The sequence below is a fragment of the Euprymna scolopes genome, chromosome 21 (genome assembly GCF_053919585.1).
Source record: "Euprymna scolopes isolate OS-2025 chromosome 21, ASM5391958v1, whole genome shotgun sequence".
Classification (NCBI taxonomy): Eukaryota; Metazoa; Mollusca; class Cephalopoda; order Sepiida; family Sepiolidae; genus Euprymna; species Euprymna scolopes.
Genome location: NC_136502.1, coordinates 72808511 through 72835512, shown reverse-complemented (window position 1 = coordinate 72835512; position 27002 = coordinate 72808511). Strand labels below are relative to the sequence as shown.

At 32.4% G+C, this 27002-nt stretch overlaps 1 protein-coding gene across 2 annotated transcripts in view; it reads left to right on the top strand.

The window, feature by feature from the left end:
* The window catches only part of LOC145242484 (synaptobrevin homolog YKT6-like), an 83335-nt gene continuing 56333 nt past the window's right edge, over positions 1-27002 (top strand). Inside the window, exon 1 of one of the 2 annotated variants that reach the window (XM_080105540.1) lies at positions 1-137. The gene's annotated coding sequence lies outside the window, so the exon portion shown is untranslated. Of the gene's footprint in view, positions 138-6434; positions 6585-27002 lie in introns of those variants that run through there. The other variant, XM_080105541.1, reaches the window with a different exon arrangement.

The window sequence follows — 27002 nt, the reverse complement described above, 5'->3', positions numbered from 1 at the left end:
AAAAAATGTTGAAAATGGTTTTTGGCGGAAGTTACTTTTTTTTTGTGGCGTGTAACTTCCGGTTTAACTCCACTTCCGGTTGTGGATATCAATAATATCACTTGAGTAGTTTCTTGTACTTGTATACTTTTTTTTCGGTAAGTGTTTTGCTTGTCAATTTATTATTATTTATTTTTATATGTTTTAATTTATCCCGGTTTGAATTAGAACGACAGATGTCACTTTGTCAACTCATTATTTTTACTATCTGTTTTCCTTAACACGCTTGGAATGACATTACTTCGGCTACTTTTTGACTCATAACATACGGAATCGTTCAAACTACTAAAACTACAACTTGGAAAAATATCTCTTTTATTAAAAAAAAAAAAAAAAAAAGTCTAATTATTAAACTTTATACTGTCGTTATATTTTAACATTTTTTCGACGTCAACACAAAGAATTAGAATCTGATATTTTAAAAAATTGACCTACAATTTTTGAAAAACAATCTCTCTCTCTCTCTCTCTCTCTCTCTCATATATATATATATATATTGATAAAATTGTGACCATTTCTAAATGTGTGTTCTAAAAACACTGTTCTCTAGGCACCGCCAAAACTGGGGGGGGGGGCAGGTCAGTACTTTTTGACGGACCGTCTTTTTAAAAATCTACCAAAAATCAGGTAATTATCCGATCAATACGAAATTTTCAGCGATTATTAGGAGAAGAATGAACTTTATAACAGTGTACTTATTTTTCATACACGATATTTATATATATATATATTTTTGCTTACAAACCCCCCCTTGTTTTGAAGTGGGAACAAATATGCTTAAAATAATCATCTGAAACTGAACAAAACATATTGTGTTGTTGTAAGGGACAGAATTATAGATTAAAAAAAAACAAACAAAAAAACATTGTTTGCATACCTTATTTTGACGTCTGAATATCAGAACTTCGATTGTGTTTAATTATCCCGCTTTTGAGTTTTGAAGTGTGAAATTCGGTGAATATGTTAAGTAAAATAATTAATTTAAGTTAAGCAAAACAAAAAAAAAATTTTTTTTATATTTATACGAAAAAAGCCATTTTAAAATTTTTGATAAATAAATTAACAATTTTTTTTTAGCGAGCCGAATAATGCATGACCATTATTAAACAGAGCATGCTTTGAATAATCGATACAAAAAAAAAAAATTCGATAAATATTGTGCCCTTTGTGTTAAAAATAGCATCATTTTTTTCGATCTCGTTTGAAAACGTTTGCCGCCTTTCGACTACGGTGGACCAAACGCGCTGAAATAAATTTTTTTTATTCTGCTTTAAATTGCCCCTTCCCCCCATTTTGGGGAGCCTGGCCCCCACACACATACACATTAAAAACCAAACTCATACAAATGGTCACCCATCTGGTACTGGCCAGCCTCAGCTTAATAATACATTGAAATTTTCGTCACTGAAAAATAAGTTTTTTTGGCCTGTTTGGTCTTCCATAGTTTTCGTCTCAATCAAAAGAAAACGTAAACAGAGTCGATCTGAACTCTACGGCGACGCGAAATGTCTGGTTACCTATATGAATAAGTGGAATTATTTGAAATTCAGGTACTTATATTATAATATTTTTGCATATTCTCTTAGAAAATCATCCTAAATCTTAGTTAGACAATAAATGAATAAATAAATTATTTCAAAAACCCTTTTTTTTAAATATTTAATTACGTTATTTGTGCAAGACAAAAAATATCAATTGTTAACTTTTTGGGAAAATTTAACATTTAAAATTGAATTAAAAATAGTAGAAAAAGTTTTACATTATTCTGTTTTCTATATGATAAAATTCAGGGTTTTATCTTTCTGGAAAAAAAAAGTTACTCAGAAATAATGGATTGTAATAAATGTAATTTAGTTTTAAAAAACAACAACAACTTGATTTTTCGGCCATTTTTGGCGGTGCCTACTGTTCTCACTTTTACGTGACTTAAACATTTATTATACTACTAAAAAAAGACATTCTTAACATGTGACGGGAGGCTTTCTTAAAAGTTTTGTACTTTTTACCTAACAATTTAAGAATAAAATGATACCGTAAATATAGAGTTTTGGGTTTGTATTACTGTACAGATTCGAAAAAGTTGTCAAAAAACAAATATATAACAAATAAATGTTATCAAAGGCAAGATAAGTTACCTTTCTACGCAACTGGATATATTTTTCGTGTTTTTATTCAATGTAACATGTTTATTCAGCTCGAAAAACATAGTGTTTTACCGATGTATTGGAAAATTCAAGATGGCGCCTCACTCCCTCTTTAACACGGTAAGTTTGGGAAAAGATGTTATAAATAAAAAACTAGAAAAAATACTATTAAAAACCCGCCGAATATATGTCAAGCTATGTCACGGTAACATATATTGAGCGATTTTTTAACAGTATTTTATCCAGTTATTTATTTATAACACCTTTTCCCAAACTTACCGTGTTAAAGAGGGAGTCAGACGACATCTTGAATTTTCCAATACATCGGTAAACACTGTATGGTTTTCGAGTTGAATAAACATGTTACATTGAATAAAAACACGAAAAATATATCCAGTTTGGTAGAAAAGTAACTTATCTTGCCTTTGATAACATTTATTTGTTACATATTTGTTTTTTGACAATTTTTTTTCGAATCTATGTGTACAGTAATACAAACCCGAATTTTGAAAACCCTATCTAGAAAATAGTACGGTCTGTATACTGCAGAAGTACCTTACATTCTTAGCAAATTTTCATATAACTAATTAGCCGGTCGCTATCTTGTTGGCTAACAACCTGTAAAAAACGAATATTTGCGATGAAATAAAACTACTTAAAAACAAAAACTGAGTCAGGTTGGTAGAAAAGTAATTTTGGTGCTAATGCAGAGAGTGATCCGCGCTATTTTATTAAATCGTATTTCCACGTTTAATTAAAGTTTTATGATTTTTTAATTATTATTATTATTATTATTATTATTATTATTATTATTATTATTATTCAATTTTAAGAATAGGTACAAAACACCCTCCCCATGTTAAGAATGGCTTTTTAAATAATAACGTTATTTCAACACCGATCACTCTCTGCATGAGTACCGTAATTTTTGTTGGCTATGGTAACATTTATTTTTTTATATTTGAACTTTTTCACCCTTTTTCTTTTCGTTTGTTGGCTTCAGGCTTCACTACACAATCAGAACTAATTATCTTAACAGAATTAATTTTATAACAATTCGGTTTAATTTATTAACCAAACGATATTTTAATAATTGAATTTAACTTTCAAAATCCTATTAAACAAAACAACAAAAAAAATGTAATTAAAAACTCCTGCCATTCCATGAAATAGCATCCTAAAATGCCATTTTGGACACTTCTTCATCTTTTCCATCCTCTGCCACAGATACTGAAGGAGAAATCTTTCCAAACTGAGACAATTTTTATTCCCCCCCCCTCCAGAATCTATTTAAGGTTAAAATAATACAGCCTCCTCCCCCAAAAAACGGTTCTGTTCAAATTCTGTAGCAGTACCATTTTAAAGTTCAAATTTTGCTAGATTTATTAAACACGGGTATGTTTTCACGTTCGAAATGCTTACTATGGGAACGTTATTTTAAAGCGTCAATTATGTAAACACGATTTTCGTCTTGCAATTTCATTATTTTCGTACGATGAAAAAAAATTGTTAAAATTACTAGTTTTAAATGGTACAAAGGTTATATTGATAATTTATAATAAAGTTACAGTTTTACGTATGGGGGGGGTAATTCTGTGGTGACTTTTGGCAGTCCCTATCGACCAAAAAACCTTACCACAATTTACTTTTTAATTAAAAAAAAAGTAGTCGTAAAATGTAGGAAAAAAGTTGCCGCAGTTTCTTTTTTAGGTGCAGAGAGTGACTGATCCATTAAATCGTATTTGCACGTTTAATTTAAAAAAATTTTTTTTATTCAATTGTAAGGTTAAAGTAGAGAATAGGTACAAAACACCCTCCCCTCCCCATGTTAAGAATGGCTTTTTAAATGTTATTTCAGCACGGATCATGAGTACCCTTCTTTTTTTTTTTTTTAAATGTTTTCATCTAATGAAGATATCGTTGGTTTTTAGCGTCGTAAATTATATGAAAACAAAAACGATTCTCTTAATAGTCGTGTAAAGACTACATTTTGTATTATCAACTTTGTTACAGTAAAAAATTCGTCTCAGAGCTTTTGTTTTAATAAAGTATCGTAGATTTGAGCGTCCTAAATTTGATTAAAAATGAACGAATGTCTTAAAAGTTCTCCCTCACCACAATGATAAATTGTAAAAGAGCGTCTTTTAATGTATGGTCTTTTATTTACAGTGAAATGGGGTTTGACATTACTTCCCCAGTTTCTTTTAAACTCTACGTTTTACAAAAAAAAAAAAAAAAAAAAAAGCTTTAAATTAATTGATTGGTACACGCGATCCAATTTGATGTCTGTAAATAATTAGCGACCGCATATTTGTAAATTACCGCGTACTCTTAACGTAGGACAGAGCTACGTTTTCAAATTAAACCTATTTCCCACTCACCTAGAAAATATACCGAGGGTTGATCAAAACACCTGATGAAGAATCTCGAAAATAATCATCGAAACGTCGGCAAAATATATTTCCTTACTTTCTAATATTTTTAATAAAAAAAGTAGTTATATTTATATAAATTTTTATATAAAAAAAAATGAAAAATATCAAGTTTCAGCATTTTAGAAAGTACACAGGTCGATTGATGATTTAGTTTTGTTTGGGATACGCCAGTGTCAATTATTTTAATGGTTTATCTAATGTTAACCATTCTGCACTTTTACCATACAAGGTCGGAGATTACAACGGCCGAAATGTGAATATAAAAATGATGAGTAGTAGTCCGTCTCACTAAATAATTTGTATAATCATTTTTCCTTAAACTTAAATATTAGAACAATTCATTTTTCAGTGTCGTGTAAAAACACGTGATGATACATTACAATCTACCTGCTCGAAGTTAGCGGTGCTTGCTGACACGCATTTAAGGTGGCCTTGCTCATTGTGTATTCCTTTACCATTCCGTGTGAAGTCGCAGATTTTCTTATTTCAATAGTACAGAACAAACGAAATAGTATTTCTAGTTAGTATAGAATTAAGTTATAGTTAGCTTTAATTATCTACTTTCGGCTCGAACGTGTTTTTAAGGAATGGGCTTACTACTGGAAATTGATTATTAGATAGTGCTGCTGCTGTATACATCCGGCGTTACCTTGGAGTCTTTTAATTCCATTTTTTTTTTCAGGACTTTGTTTTTAAACGATTAGGTAAAATTTTTTAGAATTTAAGTTATATTTAATTATTACGGTATGGTTTGATATTAAATTATTTAATAAAAATTGGATACTTATACAGAATACGGACATTACTGAAATAACAAAAACCCATTCTTAACATTAGAAAGAGGGGGCCTTTATTTAAAACCATTCTGTACTTTCACCTAACAGTTTAATAAACATTGTAAGACACGTTAAATCTTGAATTTAACTTGGAAATCCTATCTAAAAATTAGCATAATTCTGCATAAGTACCTCAAATTATGAAACTTTTTTTCCTTCCAAAATGGTAGGATGTAAATGGTTTAAAAAAACTCAAATGAGGAATTTTTTAAACTTTAAATGATTTTCAATTCGACAGCTGACAGTTGTTTTCAAAAAAAAAAAAAAAAAAAAAAAAAAAGCGTCGCGGTTTTTTTTTTTCTTTCTCAACTATTAAAAGATTATAATTGATGGCATTTTTACGAAGGCATGTTGGTGGATTTAATTACTTCCTTAACTAATTTAATAAGATATTTTTAAAAAATTCGCTGTATTTACGCTGTTACATTTTTTCTTTCATGAAAAATGAATGCGAGAAACGCACGCACACTCGAAAATGTCAAACAATTGTATTAATGTTGATCGTTTATTGAAAAAACAACAAAAAAAAAACATTTATTTTTTATATATTCAAACAGTTATTTTCATCAAACACCTGCTGCATACAATTAATCTACTCTTGATTATTGATTTTTCATTGATAATCTCTGTTGATTTGGATTCTATCTATCTATACATATATAATTATTACTTTTCATTCGTGAAAATAAATATTTAAATCCAACTTGTCCCAGGTAATAACCGAAAACCTGAAAATGTGTGGGAGGGAAAACCATTTCATTTTTACCATCACCCCTTTTTATTTTTCTTTAATTTCTCCCTTTAAAAACCTTTTAAATTAGATTTTCTTTAAAGCTTATGCAACAACGAATTCTTTTTATTTCAATTGTGATTTAAGATTGAATAATTTCCTTTAATCATGTGTAACCTACGTAACGTTTACTACTAGTGCAAAAAAAAAAAACATAAAAAAGAAACATAAAAAAAAAAGATTCATGCGTGACCGAATGATATTTTATTATTTCTGTTACACCCTCGTGACTTAGGACGTTGAATCGGATTTTTATTACCGTCGTGTGGCGTGTTATGAGTCAACAAATGTGGGTGGGAGATTGGATGGATCTCTTGAATGAAATGAAAGATTCACGTGGGCAAGTGTTTTTTTATTTTCTATTACATAACTTGTACATTAAATTTTTTTTTTATTTACAGTCGACATCTTATTGAAATATTTTTTTTTTAAATGTAAGAGCATAAAATGAAAACTAATTTAAGTTCTATTAGAAAAAATGAAATTAAATCTACCAGAATGCATTTTCTTTATTTTAGTTACAATTCTTGTAAAAGTTTTTTGACGGACCTGAACGAGAATCACCCGCGAATTTTTATAGTATGTTTTAATATGTAGTATAGTTTTCGAGGTTATGGTGTTTATTCCGAAAGCCGTTCTTAACTTGGAGAGGTTGGGGATGTTTACTACGCCGGGTTAGGTCGTAAAATATACCAACTGCAGAATATCGGTTAAAATTCTTGGGGGGGGGGCGGATTCGCTGTTATTTATTTATTTTTTTTGTTTACACAATTTTATTTAAAAAAAATAATTTATTAAAATAAAAATCGAAACTACGATTTAACGTCATTTTTTTTTTTTTTTTTTTTTTTTTTTTTTTTGCAAATCCGATTTCTTTTAAATAACATTTTCTTTCATTTTCAAAAATGTTATCTTACAAGAAATTATGAAAAACGACGGGTTGGAGTGCTGGTGACGTTGGGCAAAACATAAAATAAAAACTCCCGGGCGACGCCTTTTAAAATAAACAAAGGTCTGTTGTGTACGAGTACGACTGCCTCCTCCTCTGTTTCTTTCTCTAAATAATCAGATTATGAATAAAAATAATTTTAATTATTTAGCTTTTCTTTTGAGGGTGGAGGTGCTTAACAATTTCGTTTTATGTGGACACAACGGTTTTCGTTATTTCACCAAAGTTAAGTGACGTTCTGCCTGGCCAGTATCAGATGAGTAACCTGTTGGGAATGTCAGCTCAACTACTGTATTAAGTTGCACTTCCCCTACCTCCGTGCAAAAATGAACTCAACAAAAATTGGATTACAGTCAACAACTAGAATTTGCAGAAACGGTCCAACTATAAGAATTGGTAGAAACAGAATTGTATGGGATGCTGTGAGTGTGGTTAAGAGTAATATTGCAAGACCATCAGTTGTTCCTATTTACTTGCCTCACCACGAGGGCAGAGTTAGACACAATGTCGGTTTTTAATGTGGGGAAAATCCAGCTCCCCAAAAAGAGGCACTCTGGAATTAAAATTGTCTCAATCATGAAGGATTTCTCTTCTACTTCAAAAAAGGGTGAAGTGTAGCATCAGGACAAATACTACACTGCGATCTTGGTCCGAACTTGTCTTGCAAAAATATTAAAAGCATTGACAAATTACATAAAAGATTGAGAACTTAGTACAATTGTGAATTGCTGCAAGGGTAAAGGGAAGCACTTGATAAAGATAATTACAAAAGCGTATCTCGGCGGTCTCGGTAGAATCGTGTTCTGAAATAGTCAGAAATGCATAGATAAAATTCATTTTTTTTTTTTATCTTGAAACAAATACAAGAGAAGTATCTCTTGCTTTATCTGCAGCCTTTAATATTGTTGCAAGACAAGTTCAGGCCAAGATCACAGTGTAGTATCTGTTCTGATGCTACACTTCACCTTTTTTTTTTTTAACTCGGTCAGTAGAGGAGAACTCCTTCATGACTGGGACAATTTTAATTTTTGTTTGTATCCAGAGTGCCTCTTTTAGGGAGCTGGATTTTCCCCACATTAAAAACCGACCTTGTGTCTCACTCTGCCCTCGTGGGGAAGTAAGTAAATAGGAACAACTGATCGTCTTGGAATAACTATAACTCTCTCTTTTCGCCAAAATATTTGAGTCCATAATTAATCAAGCTCTAGTCCATCACCTTACAGTTGCTAAACTTCTGACTGACCAACAATGTAGATTTAGGCAAGCCCGTTCTACAGCAGGTATCCTAACTGTAATTTACCCTACCCTGGACAAAACAGGGTAGGGTAGGGCAGTAGTCCTAGATATATCTAAACCTTTGGACAGGGTATGGCATGATGGCCTTAGAAAAATCAGATCATACGGTATCACTGGAAAATACTTAACGTAATGAAATCCTTCTTAAATAAGAGAAGATCCAGTTTGTCTTTGACGTTTGTACATCTAAACAATATGATATAAATACGGGTGGACTTTTATTATTCCTAATATTCCTAAATGACCTCTCTGATAAAATTGTCTCTGAGATGGGTATATTTGCTGATGACACCATGCTCTATAATAGGTATGAGGGAAAAACAAATGAACACCTATATAAGGCAATGGCAGGAACACTAGAGGAAGACCTCCAATCTGTAGTGGAATTGGGATAAAAATGGATGATCACATTCAATACTGCCAAGTCTAAGCTTATTTCCTTCAATAATTACAAGAAATCTTCTCAACCACCAATAGCTATACTTCTTTCAAACTCGTCAGCTTAACGTTCACAGGGAACAGGAATTGGAGCAAATACATCAAGAGCATTTCCAAGACTGCTGCAAAGAAGGTGGGCTCTCTCTACTATGCTAGAAAGCTACTTACGTCTGAAATTATCTTGTACCTCTATAAGACCATCATTCACCATGCATTTGGGCTGGTGCATCTGCTACTGGTCTCACTCCTGGACAGAGTTCAAAAGAGAATCGTCAAGCTGATAGGTCCTGAACTGTCATCTAGGCTTCAACCTCTGTATCACCAACAAAATGTTGTATCCCTCTGCCTGTTTTATAAGTATTTTAATGGTGGATACTCCGAACTACAAGCACTTGTACCTCCTTGACATAAATACTTCTGTCAAACCCAACAAGCAGCAAAGTCCCACCCCTACACAGAGATCCCTAGATGTAAGAAAGCCTTCTACTGTAATAGTTTCTTCTTCAGAACTGCTAGACTTTGGAATCCCCTTCCGGGTTTCTGCTTTCCCAACTGTACTGACATGCAGAAGTTCAAGTGTAATGTGAACAGACATCTTGCTGCTCAACTTATACATTTATGTCCCTTATAGTAGCCCCTACATAAAAGTGGCACTGTGCCTTGTTTGAGGTGAAAATGTAAAAAAAAAAAAAAATATATATATATATATATATATTTTGCTTTTGTGAATTTAGAAAAAGCTTTTGACATTTCCGAAAGAGATTGCCTAGTAGGCTTTACATAAATTAGTCAAATGGGTAGTTAGTGAAGGTCATTCGAGCAATGTTCAGAAATGTTCAGTTGTATTCAAATTCGCAGCATATTTGGTGACAGCTTTAATGTTAAGATATGAGAACATCAACATTTTGTACTGAGTTCGTTACTTTTCGTTTGTGTCCTAAAAATATTGTTCAGAAAGTTTTGTATACATTGTCCGGAAGAGATGCTGATGATTTAATAATTGCTTGTTAAACAAGGGAATCTCTACTTGTTAAGTTAAAGACCTAGAAGAATTCTTTAGAAGTAAAGGTCTGAGAATGAATGTTACCAAGACATAAGTGATGATCAGTGGTTGTAATGTTTGAAAATTCTCCCAACAGAGGATAATTCCCGTGCTCATTTTGTGGAAAGGGAATTAGGTACAATTGTATCTTTTGTAGTACTTGTAAGCATTGGGTACACAAGAGATGCAGTGGAATTACTGATAGGTTAAAAGGATAATTTGTGTACAAGAAGTGTAAAACAATAGAATTAGATGAGAACTCTGATGCAGACAATATTTAAATGATGACGCTAAGGTTGTCAAAATTGTTTATTTCTCTCTGAAAACTGAAAATGCTAATTATGTTGTAGAAGTTAAAACTCATAATGATTCATGACTGATGTAGAGTTTGCTGACTTTTATTTCATCAAAGAATGACTTCCTGTTTCCTTCCCCTCACATGAGCACTGTTTTTGTTTTAATTTGGATTTTTTTAGTTGGAACTGGTATTACCTATCTGACTTATCTCTCATTGAAATAGAACATATGTCAGATAATCAGTGCTATACATTTACATCATGAATAGTTTAAAGCAAATAAGATTTTAAAATATTAAAAATTTGAATTATAAATACTCGGATTAAAATGATCTGAAAAGGGTGTATATGCCATAAAACAAATGATTTTACTTTGGTAAAAAAAAAAAGTTCAATTTTTGCTTAGTATCATCTACTCAATATAAATTATATTTTTAAGATTGTAATATCTAATGAACACCTTGAAAAAATTTATTTTAAACTTTAGAATAGTGGATCAGTTTTGTATACAAATTCAATATAAAATGATTTATTTTCAGAGCATTCTAGCTTTTCATGTCGGTTAACCAAATTTTTTACCATTAACCCTAAATCTGACTGGCAAGGCTGTAAAACCACATGTAATCGCCTTTTAAAAACGGAAGAAAAAAATTCAAATATTTGATTAACAGCTTAGAAATGGAATAATTTTATTAAATTTATATGTAAAACTGAATCTACTCTAAATTATTTTTTTTTTTTCTTGTTGCCTTACAAAAAATAGATGGAGATTTAGTGGAGGGTGTTAATCTATAATAAGTTTTTAATGTTCCTCCGAAAAGCAAAAATAACTGAGAATTTACAAAAATAAAGTCCGAAGTTATTGCATGGCAAACATCGTCTAATTTAGCTTATCTTCCCCAATTTTAATGAATTTCTTTGTAAAAATTGTATTTTGTTTGTTCAAGTTTAAATAAAAAACTTTTACAAATTCCTTTTTAAACAAATGACTTTTAATCCCACTAAAATTTCAACAAATTGGTTCATTTTTTGTTTTACTTGAAAAAAAAATCCAATCATACATTATATTTTTGCCTTATATATATTCTTTACTAATCTCTTGTAATTTAACCTTTTTTTTTTTTTTAATTTTATTTTACCAGTTTTATCATAATATACAAGAGCATTTTATGTTCATATACACATTAAAAAAGAAACATTGTCTGATTAGTAAAGATGGCGTATAATTTGAGGTTACCAAGGTAAAAAAATTTTGGCTTAAAATAAATTGTTCCAAAACTAATTGTCATGTCATCCTATTAACTAAAATGGTGACACTTTTTTAAATAAATATATTTAAAAAAAAGTGACATTTTAGTGAGTTTTTTTTTAGCTGAGTTATTTTTAAGGAAGTAATTTTTTTTCTTAAAACATTATTTAAAAAGAAATATCACAGTAAATTATAGAGATTGATGTAGGTCCTGCTGGTGTTATTTTATATATATTTTTTTGTATTTTACATCAATAAATCAATAGTCAAGGTAAAAAAAAATTATAATCTGAGGTTAATGTTGTAGACATTCTTATAAGTGAGATATCTTTATGAAGTTATTTAGATCAAATTTTTATTTTTAAAAATCCTAATTTGATTTAGGGAAATGTGAATATTTCTGTTGGCAGACATATGTCTCAATCTCTTTCGTAACAGGATCATTTTATGGTTATAGATGACAATCTGATGGCATTTCTAATTAAAATTCTAACAATTATAGACATTCTCTAATTACTTTAATCTACTGTTTGCATCCTATCCCCTCACACATGTTCTCACCAAATTTCTGCAGAATCGATTATATCCTAACTAGTGGGGGCACTTGGCTTTGCCCGGTCCTAAAATACGCTTAAATATGTTTTAATTTGTCCAAATTTCGTATATATTATAGTCATGATTTTAAAACTGACAAAAAAAAAAAGAAAGTATTTGGGTGCCATCAGCCAGAATCAAAAGCAGAAAGCAAAACTGTATCAAAGCTGGTGACGTTACCACTATCAAGGTGACACACATATGAACTGATTAAAAATAAAGATGAATGTATAAAATGTATAACGATTTTTCAATTTTTACTCATTTTTGACTCCTTGAAAACTATTTTAACTTCTTTTCCATAAAAGAATGGTCCATAAAATATAATTCCATAAAAGAATGGTCCATAAAATATCCAATCATTTGAGGCCCCTAGAACCGCTCTGACTTTTAGTTTCAGAAGAGATAGTTTGTAAATATGGAGACGGATAGACAGGCAGACTTTTATATATTAGATTAGAGCAACTTAATATTAATGACAATCATGTTGAGGTCAGCACGTTTTGCTTTTTTTTGTGCTTTATTAAAATTTTGATTTTAGGGTAAGATTAATTGGAAAAGTTTAGTCGACTCAAAAATAAAATAAAAACAACACTTTTTGGTGATTTTTCTCCCCCCTCCCCTCCAGAAAAACCAATAAAAAAAAAAATGACAAATGTCATAAAAGACAACCTGAGTTACTCTTCTACCTACCTGGATAAGTATTTTTGTTTTAACTTGGTGCTTATTTTTTTACTTAAAAATGAAGGTACTGTAAAGCCTGTTAGAATGAAAAACAAAATGGTCAGATTCGAGCCATAAGTCAAGCCTCAATAATTGTTAAAAAATTAAACAAAATACTAGTAGAACCTTCCATTTTCACATGATGAATGACATTATTAGATGTGCTTCCATCAGTGTTTTTAACTTTCGATTTTTGAGTGATTATCAAGGTTTGACTAAGCCACTTTATTTTTTATTCGAACTCTAGTAACTTCGATTGCCTTTGGTAACACTTATTTTTCTGCATTTATTTTCACTCCTTTTTATGTAAAAGCACTCTTCATTATATTGAAACTGTTTTTCATTGATAAGTTCATTGTCAATAAAAACATTTTAATTTTGAAAATTTACATAAATTGCATTAAACTCTTTTTGTTTGCTTTTATCAAACCCAAATAGGAAGAAAAGTCACTTAACTAGCTTCTGAATTTCTATTTACTACTTGAAATCATTGAAACAGAACAAATCAATAAGAAAAAGCAGACAAAATTTGCTCTTTATTCTGTTTTAATAATAATGTGATTTTTTTTGTATGTATATTAAGTGAAAGAAATCCTTTGTCAAATATTGAGATTTATCTACATTGCTCACAAAAATTTGCATGCATGATTATTGAAGCAAGTCAGACACGCATACATTCACTTTTATTATATCGATATGAAATAGCTATTGCCTTACATCGGAAATGGTGGTATACTTTTTTTTTTTTTTGCTTCTCAACTTAGAACTTCTATACTCAATGTCACTTTGAAAAATGCAGTTGTCTTGTTTAAAAATAATACTTCAATCAGCTGATCAATACTAGCATTCATTTATTGAATTACCTCCCTTAGGGTTGCAAGTAAAATAATAGCTATTATATCGGGGCTTGTCCAGAATTCCTCCTATATTAAAAATAAAAATATATATGTATGTACCCATGATGGAAAATAAATATTGTACACTGAAAATCATGTAACTTGGTCAAGTAGTTACTTTTTTTTTTTTTTTTTTTTTTTTTTTATACATAAAGACAACCATTTTTAAGTGAATTTCAGTTTCCAATGCCTCCCTCCTCTCCATGTTAAGAATGGTGTTTTAAAATTTCAGAAGTTTGAATTATTTGGAGTTATTTTTTTCAGTCTGTTTTCAAGATAGCATTGCGAGATCGTCTCTTGTAAAGTTAGCAATAAAATTTGATTTATTTACAAATAAAGCTACTTGATCAATTTATGTAACTGTTAGAGTATATTTTCTTTCCGTCACAGGTACATACAGATTTTTTTTTTTAAATATCGGGGAATTCTGTACAGCCACTTTTTTATATCTATGGCTTTTGAAATTGCTTCAACACTTATATTAGAGATTAGCTGGACACCCAATGTTGCCCAGTCATACAATATGCTTAAACATATTTTAATTTATATGGATTGCATATGTATTATAGAAACAAATCTCTGAGTATTATATATTACAAAGTGAATTTTGCCCAGTAGACTAATTCGCAAAAAAAAATGAGAATGTCATTCATCAAATTCTGTGTGTTTTACAATATCATGTCAGCTAATATTTGGGCTTGAGAATATGAACGCCCTGATGAAATCACTTCCGATTAATATTTAGTTTTAAAATATGCAAATGAAGAAATTATTTGCGGCGGTTTTAAATTGTACCTCTTTTATCGTAAATTGAACTCCATAATGAGAAAAAATTAAAATAAAATGTTGAGGTACGCTCGGGCTTGAACAGGGGATCATTCGATCTGCAGTCAAATACTCTACCACTGAGCTATATATCCAGATAGCAATAATTTTCTTTTTTAAGACTAAATGATTTGCTGAGATTTTTTTTATCTCCCTTGGCTAGTGTAACGTAAAATATTGCCCTATAAAAATTCTTTTTATCTATAAGAAAAAATTTTTACGATTGGATTTTTGATACTTAGACGAATTTCTGTACAAACACTGGCAGACATAAATTAGCTTTGTGTGAAATTTGCAAAAGATAAACTCGGTCATTTTGGGACCTATGAAGAACTCGCTTGCTTAGTGACTTTTATATAAGAGATTTGTAGGTCTTGCTATGATTTCTCCATGGAGTAATTAAAAAATAACTGCAAGATTTACATTGACACTTAGATTATTTTACTATTAGAATTTATAAATTGCCTTTCTCTTGTCAAAATAACCACCTGAAAATGTATCCAGCAGCATTCATCACAGGTGGATTAAATTGGCTTCCCTCAGAGGAAGTGTCTAGGTATATCAAATTCACAAGTGGTTCCCAGTGCATGTATATACTGATTAAGGGAGATGACATTGTTTTTACCATTCTTGCAGGAAGGTGTCAACGTCCTCCTACATACAGCACCTTATTTCCCAGATAGTCACAATTCTGGTACTGAATAGGCTCAACGTTGCTTAACTTTGATCTAATGAGAATTGGTGTATCAACATGGTTGTCATATAAGGAGAGAGCATGCTAATGTAGTTGGTCACAACCAGTAAACTCGGTTGAAACCATTCAACTTTTTTAAATATCTGAGCTGTGTTCTACAAGTGATGCTTACTGCCATTTTATATATAAATATATATATATACATACATATATATATATAAGCAAATAGTTGATAAAACATGTTAAAAAACACTTTGAAAAGGAAACACTAAATAAGTGGATAGTCCTTAATCTGCGGAGTTTTGAAGAAATACTTTCCTTCTCATCAGAGGGTAGGAATTAGCAAAATGTGGGATTGGATTTTGCATGCAAAAGTATTTGAAACTGCAAGTAAGTCAAAGATCTTACTTGATAACAAAACATGAAGCATAGGGAATAGGGTGAAGGAAAAGGTGATTTCACGTGAAAGGTAAAGTATCCAATGACGGTAAAATCCAAAAATTTATTTTATCTTTATATATTATATATTAGTGGCCTGGCAAGGCCATAGACGAGAAAACTGAAGCTGCCTATATATATACACAAATGTAGGTAAATTTGGGCATATTTTATTGGTTGGAAAATATAGGTTCTTTACCAATTGTCATAAAATTATAACCATAGAATAGTACTATAATCTTCAAAAAGCCTGTAAATTTTCATGTAGTTTAATCCTATAGAACCAAACATATGAGCATTTCAATATTCAATTTGGCTATGAGTATACAGATGTATATACATAAATACACGAAGGCTTGTTGGAAAGCTAATGACCTGAATTGTGCAGTGGGCTATTTGATATTTGCACTTAAGGTCATCATCCATCATCCAAAGCCTACTTTTTGGAACTTTTTTACAGCCATAAAATATTTTAATCATGGTCATTTGTTTTTCTAGTTTTGCATATGAATTACAAAATATCTGATATTTCCCCAAAACCTCTAGTCTTGGAGGAGGATGTAAAATTTGCTATGGTTTCAAATGATCTGAAATAACAACAAAGGGGGGAGACTTGATTCCAAATATTGGTCCCTCGATTTATCGAAGAGGGACCTATATTTTCAGTGGCGTCCGTGCATCCGAATGATTGCCAGATAACCGTCCATTAGTTTTTACTGAAATGTTGCTACAAATTGTATTTCATTAAATGTGCACAGTAAAAAACATTTTTTTGTGGAAATTTCTGTTGCGTCCCCAGGGGCTCAAAAGAGGTCAAAAATGGCCAAAAAATGACATGCTTTGCCCCATAACTTTTGATTCATCGATTAGATTTTTCTAAAACTTGGCCAAAATGTGGAGCCCATTGTTCTTAATATAAATCCAGTATAGGTGGCTCTTTTTTAATATTTCTCAACAAAAACTTATGTCTGACTATATAGTGGTTTTTCATGGTGGTCAACTCAAATATGCATGTGTTAAGGCCTGAAACTGCACCGTTATCCATTTACACTGGGATTCGGCGTGTAATGGATGGATCAACACTATAGGGCAACGCCCTATAGTGTTGATCCATCCATTAGATTTTCCTGAAACTTGACTGAAATGTGGAGGGCATTTTTCTTAATATAAATTCAGTATGGGTGTCCCTGGCAAAATTCTAGTTCGCATCCCTCTGGGACTTTAAGGGCTAAAAGAAAATGCCTTTTTGGAGCTCTTTTTTCATATTACTCAAAAACCTGATATGTATGTCTACGAGGAGTGTGCAATAAGTGATGCCCCTAACCCACTTCCCATAGCAGTAGAGCAACGAAACTTGGCACAGTTATTAGTCTTTCTCTACATAGGAACCACCCAGAGTTATGCATTTCTCCCATCGTTGTAGAACACCCCAGGTTGGTCCTCCAACTACGACGTGACTTCAGATATTCAAGGCTGCATCATTCTAGGAAACGCTTTCCTTTCAAAAACAACTTCATGGCTGGGAATAGGTGAAAATCAGAGGGTGCAAGGTCAGGAGAGTAGGGAGAATGGGGAAGGATTTCATAATCACACGCCTGTGCTTCTGATCTGGCGACATGCGAGTTGTGGACCGGAGCGTTATCCTGCAGGGGGAGAGTACCTTTGCTGATCTTGCCCCACCTCTTGATTTTGATAGCTTCCCTTAATTTTCTCAGAAGTGAAGCATAATAGGCTCCTGTAATTGTGGTACCCGTTGCCAGAAAATCTGTCATCACTACTCCGTCTTGGACCCAGAAGACTGAGCGTGAAGAAAAGAGCCAGTGGAGGGCTGCACCCTTGCCTTCTTTGGAGGTGGTGAGTCCAAGTGCTTCCACTGCATTGACTGGGCTTTGGTCTCTGGATCATAGTGATGGACCCAGGTTTCATCCTGTGTAATCAGTCTTTTGAAAAACTTTGACTCATCTTTTTGGCACATCTCCAAATTCATCCTCGAGCACTCGACACGTTGTCGCTTCTGGAATGATGTGAGCAACCTGGGAATCCATCTGGCAGACACCTTATGCATATGCAAATGGTCATGAATGATAGTTTTCACAGACCCTGTACTAATCTTGACATCTTGGGCTATTTGGCAAATAGTAATGCTCCGATCTTCCAAAATGGCAGCCTCAACTTGACGGACAGATGCCTCATCAATGGCAGAAGGTGGGGGGACCAGGTCTAGGAGCTGTTTCCACAGACTTCCGGCCATGTTTGAATTCACGATACCAGCGTTTTACAAGGTCATATAATCGGGCATTATCACCATAAGTTTCTTTCATTTCATCAAAAGTCTCCTGTGGTGTGCGTCCTTTCAAATACAAAAATTGGATCACTGCTCGACATTCAACAGGCTCCATTTCACACCTGACTCTGTTCAAACACCTGTAAACAGAAACCACAATTAGTTCAGAGCTGTAATTTGCCACATAACCTGTAGAGATATAAATCATTGCACATGCAAAATTGCAGCTAGATCAGACAACTGGAAGTGGGTCAGGGGCATTACTTATTGCATTCCCCTCGTAGATAGTGGTTTTCCATAGTATTGAATTCAAATATACATGTCTTAAGGCGTGAAACTGCACCGTTTGTCCATTTTCACTGCAACAAAATGACACTTTTTATCCCATAATTTTTGCCCTATCCATTACATTTCTCTGAAATTTGGCGAAAATGTGAAGGCAATGTTGACCCTTCACACTTCTCACATTCATCATTTTTTCACTATTTTTTTTGTGGCGTCATCTCACATGCATCACCAGAGGGGGACCACGCATGCGTGGCTTGTTTCTCCTATGTTACATCTCCCTTCTTTCGTTTTCATACATAAAGTAAATTTCATAGTATATAAGTATTATTTGATACTGGAAATATTCATAATTGTACCCTATTTCCAAAACGTATGAGAAATATTTGGAATCAAGTCTCCCTTTGCTGTTATTTCAGATCATTTGAAACCATAGCAACAAGTTTTAGTCTCCCTTCCATCAAGGCCAGAGGTTTTGGGGAAGTGTGTGTGTGTGTGTGTGTGTGTGTGTGTGTGTGTGTGTGTGTGTGTGTGCGCGCGCATAAATTTACATATGTTGTCACTGATGTGCTCACAAGCAATGGATTTATATCCGCCTTTTATAATTATATTTTTCATACTTTTTTTCCAATAACGGAATACATGTCTGTTGATTCATCTTCCCATTAATTCATCAAATTCTTTGTGCCGCGCCTGTTGTTGTTCATAGTTTTTTTTAGTGATATTTAAATTTTCTCTTTTCTTCCATCATGACACAATTGTTTTCTGTAAATAAAATCCCACCTCTTCTACCTTTAAAAAAAAAGCACACAAAAAAAAACCCCCCAAAACACTTTTCTTTCTCTCTCTGCATGTATAGATACTAGTTCTAAGGTGTTAGTAATTTCTACATCCTATCTCTTACCAAACACTAACTCTCCCAAGGATTTGGTGAAGGTGGGGATTAGTCATTCAACCAATGATTTCTGTGAATCGATTTTTATTTATTTACTTATTTATTTTATTTTATTTTTTTAAATTTTTTTTTAAGCATTATTTTATTTTTTGTTAGATTCACTCCTGCATCTTTACAAGAAGCTTTATCAATCTGCCACAATTAAGTTTGAAATGGCAATTTTACATGTGTCCACTCTACTTGGAGAACCAAATACATTCTGAGACAGAGTACTGTTGCCACATCTGGGGAGGAGCTATTAAGAGTACCTTTTCCTGCTTTGATCAATAACAAAAAAAATGTCTTCAAAATTTAGTGGGCAAGGACTTTTTTGCCTTCCTACTTCCTCTTTTTCACTGAAGAGATATTGTGAGTCTATCTCTGCTCTATCATTATTTCCTTGGTAAGTGCTCGACTGAGCTTCAACCTGTGCTTTCCCGGCTAAACATTTGCAATAAGTACTCGGTTATAACAACTGTCAACAATTTCCCTTACTCGGTTTCTAAAATTAAACAAAAGTTCCATGAGGAAAGTTTCTTTCTTAGAATTGTCTATGGAACAAAATGCTGTGGGGCTGCTTCCCAGCTGACTATAACATAGTCGTTTTTAAGTCTAATGTAAATAAATTCTTGTTGAGCTTTCTCTTAAATAATCAAACTCTACCCAAGTTCCACCTTTACCAATCATCACCGTGTTGTCTCACTGTCTATCCCCCATTCATTAACCCTTATCCTCGAGTAACATTTACGTCTCGATAAGCGGTGACTTTTCCTCTATTGAAAAAATCTAATTCGGTATCCCAAATCAAAATTTTATTTTTTATATCTAAAAGCTTTAAATGGCAACAGATTATTGCAAAACAAAAACATTGATACCAAATTTTTGGTAGCTCAATTACCCACCAAATTATGACTGTTCAAAATTTATTAGAAATCTGAAAGTTTAGTCTTGTGTGTTATTGGTCCCGGAACCAATTATCAGTGTAGAATTAAAAGTTCAGGCTTTTTTTTTTTTTTTTTTTTTTTTTACATGAGGTTCACCACTTATCAAGGCCCAAAGGCCACTCAGGGATAAGGGTTATTGCGTGTACAGTAATCAATGAGATAGTATTGTAGTAATCATTAGTATTGGGTGGTTATGAAAATTTTTTAAAATGAATTGTCATTTTGTGTTAAATGAAAATTAATCATGATGTAAGCAATAATCATTAGATCAGATAACCCTAAGCATTTAGCAAAAATCCCTTTTCTTAAAAAAAAAGAAAAGTCATACAAAAATGGCATATAAGTGCAACAAATACTCTCCATGTAAGATTACAGCAACTAATACATTAGGTACAGGCAAAATGAATGCCGATGCTCAAAATGTATAATTTTGACGCCTTTACTTAAAAATTCACCAGAAATCAGGAAATTAACCAATTTTAATGAAATTTTCAGTATTTATCAAATGATCACGGAATATAATAAACTAATTATTTTTTATTAAAATCTTAGTGAAAATGTATTATTTTGTTTAAACAAAAAATACTATTACTAAAATTATGGCTTTCAGTAGTAAATAAAAAAACGCAAGAATTTATTTTTGCTTTTTTTATGTAAATAAAGCATCGTAATTTGTAACAAAAAAAAAAAAGCTCCTAAACTCCGTATTAATGAAATCGATATAACTCTAAGAAAAATTAACATCTCAAACTACCAATATTATCATTGAATTAAGCATTGTTTATTTAATATTTTCGCACAAAAAATTATAATTGCAAAAATTATTTTTACTTTTCTTTTTTTAATGCTTACATTTTTAACATAATCTTTACATGTAAGATTCTAATATTTCCATTGCACACATGAACATACAATCATCAATGTAAGATAATGTTCATATAATCTTGGAAAATAAAGTAAAAAAAAAAATTTTTTTTTAAAATTAAATTGAAAGACAGGAACATAGAAAAATACAAAGGTTCCATGTCTGTAAGTACGGATGCACAGACTTGAAAAGAAAACCAGTCTGTTTTGCCCACCCCCCTCCTCTCTTCAACTACCCGCCTATTTGTGTTTATCAACTTTAAATTTCACGTAAACATAAAAAAATTTTAACGTAGGTTTGTACTTTTTTAGTGTGTAATTTTTTCAATGATTATAAATTGTTTTCTTAACCAATTGTAATTCTGTATTAATATTGATAAATAATGGTGCTAACTTTTTTTTTTTTTTTTTTCCAATGAATAAATTATCAGTAGTATAATTAATGAATTTAATTAACTTTTATGTATTTTTAAATGAAGGAAAGGGGTCTGTGACTAAAAAGAAAAGTCGCTCAGTATGCGAGAATAATGTTAAAGAAATAAATTGTCTAATTTGTCCTTCCATACATATTTAAATTTTGCCACCAGAGGTTTTTTTTTTTTTTTTTTATATACGATAAACAAGTCTCGTTCTTACTAGTGTCACATTTTTGGATAATTATTACTTGTTTTAGCAAAAGTTAAGTACATTTATTGTATTAATTCATTATCTTAGTATTTTAACTTAATACTTGGAAATAATTCCAGAAAACTTATATTTTTCTTGCCAGAAAAATGTAAACACGATCTTTGTCATAATGAATTTTTACGTGAAATCTAGGAGTTTTCAGATTTGAGATAAAATTATTCCATGTATTTTTTTTTTCACAAACTTTAAACTATAATCTTTCAAACACAAAAAAACTAATTGAAAATGAAAAAATTATGATTAGCTGGCGTTAAAAACCATGCCCCCCTACCGAAGCAGCTATTAAATTGCCCGTACCTATAATACATTGTATCTCCATAATGATTCCTAGCACAGTAGAAATCAAACTAGATTTTTAATAGTAGTAGTAGTAGTAAATGAATTAAAAAAAAAAATCAAATTTGAACCATGTAAAACAGACAGAAATACAATTTGACAACAGGAAAATTTCATTTACTGAAGTTTTTCAACTTCGATTTATTTTATGACTAGCGGGGGTGCCCAGCATTGCTCGAGTGTTGAGGGGGGGGGTGTTAGTAGGCAGGCAGGCTTGAACCCGTGACGCGAAGGCGAAAAAGAAAGTGCAAGAAAAGTTGAGATCTTACTGCTATGCTAAGACGCGAGAGGAAGTTAAAAGCGTTCAAATTTATCAATGTCAATCAAAAAATTGAAGTGATTATGTTAAGAATCACACAGGTGCAGAAATGAAGGTTGGCTGCAGGCCAGTTTCTGCTTCCCCATGATGTTGGGGAAAATCAGTTTCCCCCAAGAAGGGGGAGCTCTCCAAATGAATAGCAATTGTTTCATATGAAAGGTTTCTCTACCATTGATCAAAGCTAATTGTGTTTCTGGAGGTCCCAGCCGGAAAGCCAGACTTTACCGTTCTGATTAGTTTCACTTTTATATGAAAACTAACGGGGGGGGGGGGTACTCGACGTGGCCCGGGTGTTAGTAGGTGTGTGTTGTGGGGGTGGTGGTGATCAAATCAACCCTGTTTTAAAAAAAACGTTGGCCGGGTGTTTGGAGGTGTAAAAGAAAAAAAAAAAGTTTTAGTAGGAAAGTAGGCTTGAATCCCCGAACCTTTGATGTGGAGATGGAAATGAAATGGAAAAAAACCCTGGGACCTAGCCATCTCGGCCACGAAAGAGGAATGAAAACCTCTTAATTTAACGTTTATAAAATGAAATTAACAGGTGCGAGAACCTTAAGTTGCGTGATGTTTGACCTTGAAACATGACGCGGCTGCAAGGCCAGTTTTCGCTTGTTTTATACTGAAAAGCGAAAGATACACAGGACGCTCTAAAAATCTGGAAAAAATAGCGCGTGAAAGTCGGGCAAATTAAATAGACAGTCGACCCCCCCCCCGTTCATAACTCTTAGATATTATCATTTAGACGTGATATAAAAAGTTTTAAGAAGGAATGAGCTGACCAAAAAAGTCCAGCGAAAAAAGCCTTTTACAGACATACACAAAAAGCGAACACACATACATACATACATACATACACACATTTTTGCTTTTATATATATATATATATATATATAAGGACGGAATAGAGGGTATTTTATAAAAGTCGATTAAAATAAATGTAGAGATGACGTCTGTTCGCAAATCGTACATATTATAATCTAGGGAGTGTATAAAAAGTTCTCCAAAATAGTAACCCTCTCGAGACCCCCCCCTCCCCAAGCCTTTCGCGGACATACAAAAACGTGCATGCCAGTTTTGCCTTTTATATATATATATATATATACATATATACTAGCGGGGCTACCCGGCGTTGCTCGGGACCGTATGAACAATGAAAAAATTGAATTTAGTTTTGTAATATATTTATTCTTATGAGAGGAATTTTGTATGTTTATGTATCATTTGCTATTTCGAGCAAAAGAATATTTTACCTACATAAGACGGGTATTATGAAATAATTGTATCTTACCTAGGGTAGGTAATTTACAGCATGTATATGCAAGGACGGGTAATATACAACACATTTATCTCGTCAAATCCCAAGCGATGCCAGGTATTTTGCTAATATATATATTCTCACCTATTTCATTCAATCCCGGGCAATGCTGAGTGTTTTGCTAGTATATATCTCAATCTCATTAAATCCTGGGCGACGCAAGGTATTCTGTTAGTATATATTTCAATCAATCTAATTCAATCCAAGGCAACGCCAAGTATTCTGCTAGTATATATTTGCATCTCTCATTACATCCCAGGTGACTGTGTATTCTGCTTGCATACATTTGCATGTATCTCATTGAATCCAGGGTGACTCCGGGTAATCTGTAAGTATATATGTAGACGTATCTCGTTGAATCCCATAATTCTTGGATTGTTACAAATTTCGACAATTTAACCCACATTATCGCTCACCTGTCTAAAATAATAACTTTGAGACATTGTCTTGGCTAGTTTTTCATTACAAACACATCATGCAGATAACTCACATTTCATCATTTTTCATAATTTTTGGATATGTTACTAATTTCAACCATATCACATGATTTAACTTACATTATGCCCCCACTCTTACTAAAATAAAGACTGATACATAGTCTATGGTATGTTACTAATTTCTACTATCATTTTTCATGAGTAAATCCACATTATCGCCCCATTCTATCATTAAAATAATAACTTTTAGACATTGTATGGCTGGTTATTTCATTACAAACCCACCAACAAAGTAACTCACATCATTTTTCATAATTCTTGGATATGTTACTAATTTCGATAATTATTTTTAATGAAGTAACCCAAATAATCGCCACCTCTTACTAAAATAACTTCCATACATTGTTTGTTCTGTCTACTTCATTACGAATACACCAATCAAATAACTCGCACTTCATAATTTTTCATAATTTTTGGATATGTTGCTAATTTCAACCGTCATTTTTTTCTAAGTTCAATCACATATACCCTCTCCTCTTACTAAAATAATGAGACATTTCTGGGCTGTTTATTTCATTACAAACACATCACTAAAATACCTCACATTTCATCATTTTCATAATTTCAGAGTTCTCTCTGATTCTGTCTCCTCTGATCTCGAGCGCGTGGTTCAGTGGGGGAAGATGTGGGGCTGGTTACCTTTAATGCATCCAAAACGAAACTCCTATCCTTACATCATCAACGCTCTGATCCCCAGCTGGCATCAATTGTGATGGATGGCTCTCGTCTGGGTGAGGCCCCGTGTTTTGACAAGCTTCTGGGTTTGACCTTTACTCCTGATCTGAAATGGAACACGTACATCAAGTCTGTTGCCAAGGTCGCTGGAAAGATGGTGGGATCCTTCTACCACTCCAGAAGATATCTAACTACTGATGCAATTCTCTATCTATATAAAAGCCAAGTACGTCCAAGGATGGAATACTGTTGCCATATCTGGGCAGGAGCTGCTAAAAACAGCCTATCCTGCCTTGACAGAGTACAAAATAGACTTCGTGGCTTAGTGGAGGATGCCCTTTTCTCTACCCTGCAACCTCTCTCCCACAGAAGAGAGGTTGCGAGCCTATCCTTGTTTTATCGTTATTTCCATGGCAGGTGCTCGTCTGAACTCCAATCTCTGGTCCCCCCTCGCCAATCTTTCACGAAAAACACCCGTCTAGCTGAATCCACTGTCAAAAGTTTCCCCCACTCTTTATCTGTGCCTAAATCAAAACGCGGATTCCATGAACAAAGCTTATTTCTTAGAACTGCACGCCTGTGGAACTCTGTTCTGTCTGCCTGCTTCCCACCTGACTACAACTTGGATGTGTTCAAGTCCAATGTTAACAAATTCCTAATGAACCGCCCCCTTAAGTAAACACTTCATCAAATCTCCACACTAATGTAATGTACTTGCAATAACCTTTATCCATGAGTGGCTTCCGGGCCTTGATAAGTGGTGATCACTGTGTAAAAAAAAAAAAAAAAAAGTTATGAATTTCGACAATCAAATTTAATGAGTGCGCACATATAATCGCCCAATTCTTACTAAAAGCATAAATTTGCTACATTGACTGGGCTGTTTATTTCATTATAAACACACCAATCAAATAACTAAAACTTCATAATTCTTGGATATGTTACTAATTTCGACAATCGTTTTATAATTTAACCCACATAATATCCTTTCCTTTTGCTAAAATGATTACTTTGTGACATTGTCTGGCTGGTTATTTCATTGCAAACACACCAATCAAATACCTCACATTTTATCATATTTCATAATTCTTGGATATGTTACTAATTTCGACAATCATTTTTCATGATTTAACCCAAAATAATCCCTTTTCCTCTCACTAAAATAACTTAGAGATATTAGCTGGCTAGTTATATTATTACAAACACACCAATCAAATAACTCACATTTCATAATTTTTGGATATGTTACTAATTTCGACAGTAATTTTTCATGATTAAACCCACATAATTGCCCCCATCCTACTAAAGAAATAACTCATACTTTTTCTGGGCTGTTTATTTCATTATAAACATACAAATAAAATAACTTACATTTCGTAACTTTTCATAATTCTTGGATATGTTACTTATTTTGACATGTTTCTTGAGTTACCCAGCATTATCGCTCACCTCTTACTGAAATAATGCATTTGAGACATTGTCTGGGCTGTCTATTTCAATACGAACACACTAATCAAATAACTCACATGCCTCATTTTTCATAATTCTTGGATATTTTACTAATTTTGATAATCATTTTTCTTGATTTAACACTAATTATAGCCCCATTCTTACTAAAATAATAACTTTGATACATCATCTTGGCTTTCTATTTCATTAAGAACACACCAAACAAATAACTCAAATTTACTCATTTTTCATAATTCTTGGATATGTTACTAATTTTTACGATCATTTTTTATTATTTAACCCACATAATTGACCCCTTCTTACAAAAATAATCACTTCAGATTATATATGGGCTGTTTATTTCATTATAAACACAAATAGCTTACATTTAACCACTTTCATATTTCTTGGATATGTTGCTAATTTCAACAATTGTTTTTCATGATTTAACCCACATAATCCCCTTCCTCTTACTAAAATAACTTTGAGACGACGTCTGGCTGGTTTTTTCTTTTCATTACAAACACACCAATCAAATAACTCGCATTTTATCATTTTTCATAATTCTTGGATATGTTACTAATTTCGACAATCATTTTTCATTATTTAACCCATATAATCCCCTTTCTCTTACAAAAAATACATTTGAGACGTTGTCAGGCTAGTTATTTCATTACAAACACACCAATCAAATAACTCGCATTTCACTATTTTTCATAATTCTTGGATATG